The sequence below is a fragment of the Taudactylus pleione genome, unplaced genomic scaffold (genome assembly GCF_031769625.1).
Source record: "Taudactylus pleione unplaced genomic scaffold, aTauple2 ptg000007l, whole genome shotgun sequence".
Taxonomy (NCBI): Eukaryota; Metazoa; Chordata; class Amphibia; order Anura; family Myobatrachidae; genus Taudactylus; species Taudactylus pleione.
Genome location: NW_028284410.1, coordinates 22,950,272 through 22,961,723, shown reverse-complemented (window position 1 = coordinate 22,961,723; position 11,452 = coordinate 22,950,272). Strand labels below are relative to the sequence as shown.

The 11,452-nt window shown below is 41.1% G+C and overlaps 1 pseudogene; it reads right to left on the bottom strand.

Moving 5' to 3' along the window:
- Positions 1 to 11,081: 11,081 nt before the first annotated feature.
- On the bottom strand, positions 11,082 to 11,200 carry LOC148542974 (5S ribosomal RNA; annotated as a pseudogene).
- Between the last annotated feature and the right edge of the window lie 252 nt (positions 11,201 to 11,452).

The following is an 11,452-nucleotide window of genomic DNA, read 5'->3' as shown; positions in this document are numbered from 1 at the left end:
TGACCAGGAGATATCACTGATATCTCCTGTGTTAAGTCCCCCTGTGTTAATTTCCACACTCCCCATACATTAGTATGGGGATATGGAAATTATGGTATTCATCAAATTCCGAAAATTATGTATTTTTTAAATTTGAGTTACTATGCGCCGCTGTGAGGTGGTGAATAGCAGGTGACACTTACCTGCTTTCAGCTGGGCAGGTCCCTCGGCGTCCTCCTCCGTCGCTCTGGTCCCTCCTCTGACTCCGGTGGCTGGTCTGACACAAAACTTTTTTTTTTTCTAAACTGTACTGTGGTCTGCTGGGAGAACATGTGTCAGAGCAGACACCGGAGTCTGGGCGCTGCAGAGGGCAGGTAAGTCGGGGACGGGAGGGAGATATGCAGAGGGGGGAGATACACAAAATTACCGCAGCTGTAGGCAGTGCTGCGCATGCACTGGTTTTACGAATGTAACAGCGCATGCGCAGCATAGATTACAGCTGCGGTAAGTTAGTGTAGAGAGGGAAAACTATCTATTTCCCAAAAAGCTGTCATCGCAAAAATTAGAGGAGAGGAGGAATGATGAATTCCTCCGGTAATTAGGTAGAACGCCATGCGAGTTCTAAACCTAATTAATTACCTCCATCAAATTTTAAGTTATAATGAATAGGCCCCTCAGTCTCTTGTTGTGTGTCTGTCTGTCTTGTTTACCCATTTTTGTCATGTACAGTGTATCCAGGGCTGGATTGATACCATGGGGGACTTTTGCAGTATTGTATAGAGAAGGCAGAGAGTGGGCAGTTCCCAAGTAAGGTATCTGGATCTGCAGCCAGAGAGAGAAGGGGTTTCCCAATCTGACCTATGGATGGGTGGATGCCGACAGATGCTTCTGTGGTCTGACAGACATATTGTTTAGAACATTGAACCTTGGAATGATATGGGCTAAATCAATTCACAACATCAGTCTCAGATTTGAGGACTAAGAACCTCATTCAGAGTCGGTCGTAAGCGGTCGCTCGGTCGTAGGGGAAAGGGGCCGGATATGCAAATGAAGCGATCGCAAGTTGCTTCGCTAAGATGGGATCGTTAGCTGAATGAGCGAGGGTAAGAAGCGGCCGTAAGACTAAAAGCACACCCCCTTCTCGATCGCAACACACGTCATCTCCGGGGTTATAAGGATTATTCGAGACCATCGGGACCCATCGGAGCTGATCGCAGAGCTTAAGGCTGACCATACCCTCTCTCAAGCACTACGATCTAGTCAGTGTAAAAACCACCCGTGTCACATGTGCCATGACACTACTTTGTTAATTATGCACTCCCATTAAACTCCGTTTGCATAGTCAGGCACGCCTGCGTTCGGATCTCCACTCCCCCGTTCACAAGCACCTCTCCCTGTTACCACCCACAAACGGTTCATTCTGTCACTCAAACTAACGACCTGGCTGTGTTCTAGGAGTGAGAAATTTCCGATTGCAACAGCTAGTTTGCGCACGTGCATTGCGAATCTTACGCATGCGCAGTTTAGCGAATATTGCTGGGTACTACCGAGCGGCCGCTTACGACCGACTCTGAATGAGATCCAAAATCCTTACTAATTGTGAGTTATGTAAAACATAGGAATGTCCATGTATTGGAAAGAATGATATTTATTAATCAGTTCAAATGTGATTAAAGGATAGTACAAATTCAAACCTTGACATAGTAAGTGGTCCAGGCACAGGGTATTGTTGAGGAGAGAGAATGTCTCACAGTGGCGGACAGTGGTGAATAAAATGGCTTTCACAGTATCACATAGTAGAAGGGGATATAAGATAAAATCGAAAATAGGTTCAAAATAGGTATATCTCACTTGGGGGCCACAATGTACACGTGTGTGGTGTTTGTCACTGTCGTGTTGATGTTCTGCATTGCTCTCGTGTTTCCCTGGTTGTGTTTGTAGTGTGTCTTTGTTGAGAACTAATATAGAAATTCAGATGGAATTTTGGGAACAGTTTTCAGAGGACTCCCTTTTTTAATTTACCCAAGGTGTCATCAACCTTAATTACGCTTCTGATTGTGGTTCTCCTCTGGTAAGTATCAAACAGTTGTCAAATAGCTGTTCCAGGGACTTTTCTGTTGAACAGATAAATTGTCCCACCAGCCCTTGGGTCCTTATACTTAAATAATGTAAGGACTCTGCTGTAGTTAGGCCTCCTATTGGCTAGATATTCGGAGAATGCAACACTGGCCTTTATAAAGCCTCAATACTTTAAGTACTGCTAGATCATTCTAGGCTGGTACCTGGAAGGGACAGGTAATTTGTTCTGTATGATAAGAGGTCTTGTGAGTATTCAGGATTTGCTCTGGTAACATATAGGCCCCAGTCAACTATTAGTAAGAGGGAGATTTAATAAAGCTTGGAGAGAGATAACATTGGAGATAAATAGCACCAACCAATCAGCTCCTAACTGTAATTTTTCAAACAGCCTGTAAAGTGACAGGAGATGATTGGTTGGTGCTATTTTTCTCCAATTTTATCTCTCTCCAAGCTTTATTAACCCTGCATCAGGCGCACCTCTGGATCTCCCAGGTTCAGGCGCAGAGCGCCTGACAGACGCCTGTTATAAAATAGTCATTAGCACCTAATTAACTCAATTCTAACGTTCTTAAAGTGATCTGTGACCTTCATTAGGATGTACAAAGAGAGAATATATGGAAATCTATTTCACAAAACCACATTTATTAACCTTAAAGCAAGTAAAATAAAAAAACTAAATTTTAAGAGGCGCAGTGTCCCTAAGAGGCCACCCTGGACAAACCTACATATTTCCGCAAAATACCCACAACCTTTGTAATTTTCATTCATAAAATGAGCAAAACACACAAAATTGTGAGAAAATAAATAGAAATACATACCTTCAAATGTCGGATGAGTTCGGGCGCAATGAGCCTGAGAGGCCAGGAAGGTCACTACTGCACTCCACGTAGGTGGCAGGAAAACTGACTAGGGGGGTTTCAAACAGCACCTAGAGATAGGAAGGTACTAGGAGGGCAGGCCCCTGCACCCCCTTGAGGCAGAGAGTGAGCGAGAACAGCTTAGTGGCACCTGTCAGGCCAGCTGCGCCTGGCGCAGGGTTAAACCTCACCCTAAGACCTAAAACTGAACAGACATATATCAAGGGGTTTAATTACTAAAACCCGTCATTTCTGTTTGTGTTTCTGCCCGATAATAGAAAAGGGCAGTGCTTTCACCAGCAAGACACGGCTAGTGAAAGCACTGCCCTTTTAATGATCAGACATAAACAAGAACAGAAGTGTCGGGTTTTACAACTCGACACTTCGAAAATAAACCCCCAATAAACCCACACCAAAATCTTTAGACTCTCTTATACCGGTTGATATGTGCGTTCTGCGAAGTTCTGACAAAAAGCACATTACAGAAATAAGTGTTCTGTAATGGAGCTACGCAAACTATGAGTTTTAGAAGGACAGCGTTTACTCAGCTGAAAGGAACATTTTGTAGACTTTCAAACAAGAACATGGAGACCAACATAAAATAATGATGCAAATATATAATGTGTGGTAACAACATTTCCAGGAATTAAAGACAATAAAAAGAGATAAATAAGAATGTATTGCTTATAATTAGCTTTTATATAGTTTTAAAAGAAGACACTGAAAGGTTATTATGCACATACAGCAAAATCTGGAAAAATTAATAAGGGTAAGAAGGACTGAAGCTAGAAAGAGACATTGCAAAATACAGCAAGATTAATTTATTTAAATGTTTTTTAAACCACACAAACAGGAAGTCCTGTGTTTATTTGTGTAGATACTTGCTAGTTATGCTTCATGTATGCTGCAGCTTTGTCTGCTTTGCTTGTTTTTGATGAGCTCTATTACTGTAAATTACGTTTCTTTAAGAAAAAAAAGCACAAAACGGAAGAAAAGTTAAATGTATACTATTTTGCTGTTACAATTGCACATAATTATATTTTTGTCTGTATTCAAAGGTAGCTAATACAGTATACAAGAAATATATTGTGTAATGTTACTTATCTAACACAGGAGCAGTGGAAGTAACAAGATTGGGGCAGACAAAGCTTATGGCGCAGCTGGCATCCACCCTGGTGTGCTGATGAAACAAGGGCCTGATTCAGCAGCGATCGCAACTGCGATTACGCATGCAATTGGCCGATTGTTGCGTTCTGCGCATGTGTATGCATTGCAGTGCGCGAACACTCCACTGTGAATGGGACTTTGATCACAGTGACTATGCAGACCCATCGCAGAGTGATTGACAAGAAGTACCGTTTGGGGGTGGTGTTGGGGGGGGTGGACGGCCATACGCAGCTTGGGCTTTCATTGCGTGTGATGAGGTTAGCAATTCCTGAATAAGGTCAGACCTTGTGCAAGTGTGCGTGAGGCTGTGATGTGTGTAAGGTAAAGGGGGCATCCTTATGTTAGGCTGCATATGGCATTGCGATCGGAATCATTACCAGATCTTTGCAGTGAGACTGTGTGCGTAATCGCTATTGCGATAGCAGTTGCGTCCGTACTGAATCAGGCCCTTAGTGATTGATGTATGTATCAATGTTTCTTATATTTAAGCAATCCCTCATAACCAGTTCAGTGCCAACATATTGACTGAAAACAGACGTAGCACAATTTTAAAAGAAGGGGAAAAAATGAAACTATGAAATTAGCATTAAACTGTGTTATTTACTGGGGCAGATGACACACCCACACAACACTTGTGATCTGCCCACGTTTGACTACATCCAAGTACTCACTATGACCGATAATCGGTAACCCAGCCCGACACATGCCCAGTGCGACTCAAAACTGCACTGGGTCTAGTCATTCTACCGCCTAATATGGCAAATTAAATGGCATACTTATTATTTCAGACACAAAACTGACATAATAACCTGTACTAATTTAACCTACATTATACAAGACAAATATTGTGAATCATTATTATACATAACAACAAGGAGGAAGCTAGTCGTTAGCATTTCTTTCCATTCATTCCATACATTATGCTGCCCTAAATACTATTACTTGTGACAGATTCCTTAGTGCTCCTCATTCCAAACCATGTAATGTTCTTATTAGTGTTACTAATCGATATCCTGTTATAATGTACTTTTTTATGGTAACTATATCTTTTTATCATTATTATGATGATCTGGTTAGATATCTAATAATTTTTCTGCAGACTACATCATATGTGTTGGGGTTACTGTAATGATGGGGTCTAGGTTAATGCTGGGATGCATTTGCACTTATCCATGGTTATCTCTTTAATTAATATTTTTTTCTAAAGTTAACAGGTCTCTTAAAGCATGTGCAATGCCCTCACTTAGTGCTGTAAACTAATTCTTCAAGACTGGATTGCTAACCAAAAAAGCACTGAACTAAAATTAATTTCCCTTAAAATATATCTGAAAGCAAATTAATTTGTTACCCAGGTCCCAGAAACTGCATGTAAATGCAGTAAAAAAGTGTGGTCTTTCTACATTTTCCCTAAATAGATCCTCTTTATTTCTACTTCCCATAACTACCAGTATGCACTTCCACTGCTCTCGTGCCATAAACGGTCTCTCTAGCTGCTTCATTTAAGATTTCTCACATGTCTCCAACAATGTTACCAGCTGTCTTCACATCTAAATGAAATTTTGCTCCAGTAGGACCATGGCAATGGCATGCATGTGCAGCCCAAGCTTGACGCCTGATTCAGAAATGGACTCAAATACTGCGATTCCGTACACAGCAGACTTACGAAAATGTGCTAATGATTTTACTAACATCTTGTGCTCTGAGACTCCCATCTCTGGCGTCTCATATGCGCCGCTCATGTGCAAAACCGGGAACATTGGAAACACTGGTCACACATCAAACTTCTGAGTAAGCCTGTTTCAGATACATAAGATGCCAGGGCCTCTTTGGCTGCATACGAATTCGCAGAGGCTCACTAGGACACGCCCAGAAAACTGTCCCGACAAATAATATACTTATTATCCATCAGGTTTTAGCTTTTATTGAAACCCGACATCGATGTCAATCTTTTTTTCAGCTCTAAAGTCCAGCTCCGAACTTTCATTTCAAAACCGACGACAAATAGAAGTTAAAAAATAATGGCAAACCCTGCTACAAGATAGCAGCGCCGATAGCCTGGGCAATGTATGAACGGTCAGTTGGCCTGACCATTACGCCTGCTGTAGCTGTCGCTATCGACAGCTACAGCCTGGCGATGCCCTATCGCCACAGCAGGGACATCGGTGTCCCTGCTGCGGTGGCTGCCGGCTCCAGGGCTGCACATGGGATGTCGCGATACTTGCAAAATCCCGCACATGCTCAGTGGAGCCAGCCGGGATAGAGACACAGCGCATCAGCACTAGGCTGATGCGCTGTGTACTCACAGAAACAGACAAATCTCAGGTGCACAACTCCAAATTATTAATAATATATATAAATACAATAACATTTTGCAATCAATAGAGGTTTTTAGCATAATCATGGCCAAGGTTATGGGCCTACCCACCATATCCAGGTAACCTCTTTCCGGTAGGTCCCTAACATACTAGGGTTCAAATCCAGAGCGCAGGACCCCCCAAAACTGTCCCAGCCAAGCTGCCACAGGGCACCACTATAGTAAGAAAAGTGCAGTGTAAAGAGATAGTTAGGAGCAGCTGCAGCTGCATATAAAGAATGAAAATAAAAAAGTGAAGTACATATATATTAAACACACAGTGAAGGGTTAAAATGTGTTATAAAGGAAAATGTGTTATAATGCGGTGCCCTGAGACAGATCAACCAATGCAATCCAGGGGGACCCACGCCCCAAAAATGAACCAAAGTTGCACTACAGTATATAACTTGTAGGACTTACCTAGAATTGTGCCTAATACAGTGTGCATATACATTACCATACTCCATGCTTTTAAACCAATAAGGAAGGGTGCTAATCCAGAATAAGGGCGTCTCCTTTCCCTCAGAAGTGCAATAAAGCACATTAAATGGAGTATATGGGAAAGATTTCTGGACTGCAAAACCTGACTATATATATGATGGGAGGTGCTACCTGATGAGACTAATTGCAGGCACAGAAACAGACAAATCTCAGGTGCACAACTTCAATTATTATTAATTATATTATTAATAATATACAGTATATAAATGCAATAGAATTTTGCACTCAATAGAGGTTTTTAGCATAATCATGGCCAAGGTTATGGGCCTACCCACCATATCCAGGTAACCTCTTTCGGGTAGGTCCCTAACATACTAGGGTTCAAATCCAGAGCGCAGGACTCCCCAAAACTGGCCCAGCCAAGCTGCCCCAGGGCACCACCATAGTAAGAAAAGTGCAGTGTAAAGAGATAGTTATAACACATTTACCTTTATAACACATTTTAACCCTTCACTGTGTGTTTAATATATATGTACTTCACTTTTTTATTTTCATTCTTTATATGCAGCTGCAGCTGCTCCTAACTATCTCTTTACACTGCACTTTTCTTACTATGGTGGTGCGCTGTGTACTCAGGCAGGGATCGCCGGAGGGGGGTCGATGAGATGTTCTTGCATCTCATTGTTAGTGCTTCCTGCTTCGCCTATAATACATCTCCCCCAATGATCCCTATGGCAACATACATTTTCTGAAAAGTATCAGTGTGTTTTCATCAACAAATAGATATTACTAACTGCTTTGGGGCTCATTTACACTTGGATGTAAATCAATTTTATGACACGCCTCTCAGATGTAGCAGTACACGCCCACTTTACCGCCGCGTTCATAGGTGTTGCTTTCCAAATCTCCCTGAAATACTTTTTCAAAAGTAGGCAAGTATGCTTTATACCCAGAGGTGGATTGGGCCACTGGGAAAGTTCCAGCTGGACTGTTCCCATGTCCCCCTACGCCGGGCCGGCTCACACTGCCTGCCCGGTCGTATTGCACCGCAGCTTCTGCATACACAAAGTATGGTGGGCGTCTGCATACACAAAGCGATCGCTCACCAAGACCTAGTGGGCGTGCTTATGCCTTGCCGTGCGATCGCCTGCCTTGACGTCACTTAGCTGAATTTGCATACACTGGTAGCGAGCGTCCGTATCTAGCGACCGGGTCTGAATCAGGCCCTATACCTTTACAACTACTGCTATGCTGTTAAGTCTGCAACATATATTATTTACTCTATGGGGCCTATTCATCATAACTAAAATTTCTCTGGAGGTAATTAGGTTTAGATCTCGCATGGAGTTCTACCTAATTACCGGAGGAATTCATCATTCCTCCTCTCCATAACTATTTATTTTGAAAAGCTGTCATTTTTGCGATGACAGCTTATCAGGAAATAGATAGTTTTCCATATCTACACTACCTTACCGCAGCTGTAATCAGTGCTGCGCATGCACTGTTACATGCGTAAAAGCAGCGCATGCGCAGCACTTCCTACAGCTACGGTAATTCTGTGTGTTCCCCAACCCCCTTCTCCCTTCCGCTCACCCACCCCCTGTCCCCCACTTACCTGACCGCTGCAGCCGCCGCCGGCTCCGTCTGCTGTTCTGACAAAGTTTAGGGGAAAAAAACTACTTTTTATTTTTTCTAAACTTTACTGTGTTTTGCCTGGAGAACACAGTGTCAGAACAGCAGACGGAGCCAGAGGACGGACCAGGGTGCGCCGGAGGGAGTGGAGGAGAACTTGCCCACGCTGACACAGGTAAGTGTCACCTACTATATGCCACTTCACAGTGGCGGATAGTAACTCCATCAAATTCCGAAAATACATAATTTTCGGAATTTGATGAATAGCATAATTTCCATATCCCCATACTAATGTATGGGGAGTGTGGTAATTAACGCAGGTGGACTTAACCAGGAGATATCAGTGATATCTCCTGTGTTAAGTGTGTTCATGAATACTAAAATAACGGTAATTAAGGAAAATGTCCTTAAAAACTTTATTTTAGTGTTGATGAATAGGCCCCATTCTCTGTAAAAACTGTAATTAAATAATTACCTCCATTAAATGAGCACTGATTCTCTATCTATCTATCTCATATCTATGTATCTATCTCATATCTATCTAAATGCATAGGCGTGCTCCTGTCCCTCCCTCCCCCCCACCAGGACATAGAGTATTATATAATAACTCCCACTTCCATTAATTGAGCGCTGATTTCATATATATATATATATATATATATATATATATATATATAAATCAATAGAAGAAAACAGCGCCAAATTTGTCCACTCTGTTTAACGTGAAATACCTTTCACAAGTGTGTGTTTTTTGTTTTTTTATTGGTAAATCTAATAGAAATATAATAGAAATATTATACATATATATATATATACATATACTATTTGTATATGTAGTACTCCCTTGATAAGTATAAGGTGTCTGCTTGGTCAACAAAAAATGGTGGCCATGGCTAGGCCACCTTGGTACAGGAAACAATATGACAATATAGCTGACCACAAGCGCCTCCTAGTGCATATACAGTGAACCAATTAAACCTGTGCAAATCTCGCAACCTGTGCAAAAACAATTTTTTGTGTTTATATCCTTGTCCTTATCCAGGGCCGTGACATACAAGTGACTTTGTGCAATAAATACAACCGTGTAATATATATGAATAAATATATTTAAAACTGCATAAATAATGTGCATAAAATTTTTTTAATTAAATAAAACAATTCATAGACAACACACAATGACATAAATACACAGAAATAATGGATAAAAAGCTAGTACTAAAAGATAATAAATAGCGATTTTTAGTGAAAAATAAATATATATTTTCTAAAATAAATCGGATTTATAGCTTATCTTTTCCAGCAGTATTTTGGGAAGAGTTCATAAAGTGCAAGGTCAGGGTCCCAACGCGTTTCGTCCTCTGGACTTCATCAAGGGGAAGTGTATGCATAGAGACAGAGCAGGGTTTATATACCTTAAGTACAGGAAGCACATGTCCTCATTTCGTGACATCATTTCCTGTTACCTATTTCAGGTCAAAAAGCCATATAATGTCCAGATTTTAACAATAAAATTTGTATTATGGCACTCATTATAAACAATATAAAACATAGAAAGCAAATAAATTATGTGAGTCAATGTTTTTCTGCTTCATGATTATAGTTCTGTCCAAGTGGAACACATGTGAGGCGCACCCCGTCATTTCCGGTCATGTGGTCCGCGGGCTGGTATTGGTTTAACATAATGCCAGTCTAGGTGGAACGCAGGGAGAACACAGGATGAGCGCACCGCGTCACTTCCTGTTCCATGTAGTATTGGTTAAGTGACTACCAGTCCCCATATTACATCACCACTAAATAGCTATTAAGATGTTATTTTTCCATCTCCAGATCCCCACCGGAGGATGTGTCGCTCGCTTGTAATTGTATTAGTAGACCATGAGGTCGTTTTAGATGAAGGCGGCAGCCATTTTTGTAGTTTTTTTACATTAAAGCGGTGGCCATTTTTGTAGTTTTTACATGAAGCCGGCGGCCATTTTTGTAGTTCTTTTACCACTTGTAGCAGTCGTCTTTATGGTTTTGAGTGCTATGTCAAACACTAATCGGGGTCAATCGGAAAACAGAGGTTTGCCATTCTTAACATAAAATGTTCAATGTTTTTCCTTGACTGTTTGTATTCCATCACTGTTCTTCCAATATTTATGGATCGTTATAATACTTCGGATAGGGACGGTGGCCATCTTGGTAGTTCTTTCATAACCTGTGGCAGCCATCTTTGTAGTTCCTAGATGCTATGACCAGTGCCATTCAATAAAGAACTGGGAGGAATTAGCATTCTTATTCTGGGATGCTAAACATCTTTATTGACCATTAACACGTATCCTGAAAAAGAGGAGAAAATTAAGGCAGACACAAATATGATGAGCTATTTAATCAGAGACTCCATTCCCTGATTGTCAATGCAGAAAGTGAACTATACAAAAAGACAATAGTCTATGGATACCAACTAAATAATAGGTTTATATTCATAAAAATTACATGTTAGATGGAAAGGTGACTGATGCAGGTGCAAAATTGTAAAACAAGACTCGGAGCCATATCATATTCTATATGCCATTTTATTCCCATTCACAATTTTACTACAACACCTGGTTTTCCAAGGAGGTCCCCCATCCAAGTACTGACCAGGCCCAATCATGCTTCGCTTCCAAGATCAGACGAGATTGGGCATTGACATGTTGGTATGGTTGTAGGTATGTGTTCACTTATGCATAGATTTATGGACTTTGCTCCACGAGGACCTGTAATCAATCGCATTTCAGCTTCATCACCCTCCATATCATAAATAAGAACATGTTTTAATAATAATACTGTAGTCCAAACTTTTGCTTCCTTTTTTTTTTTTTTTTTTATCTATAAAGTTGTCTTTAATCGCCTTGGTACATGATAACGTATATTATACCGCTATCATTGTGTCTTAAGTCATATAAAAGGAGCTATTTCATAG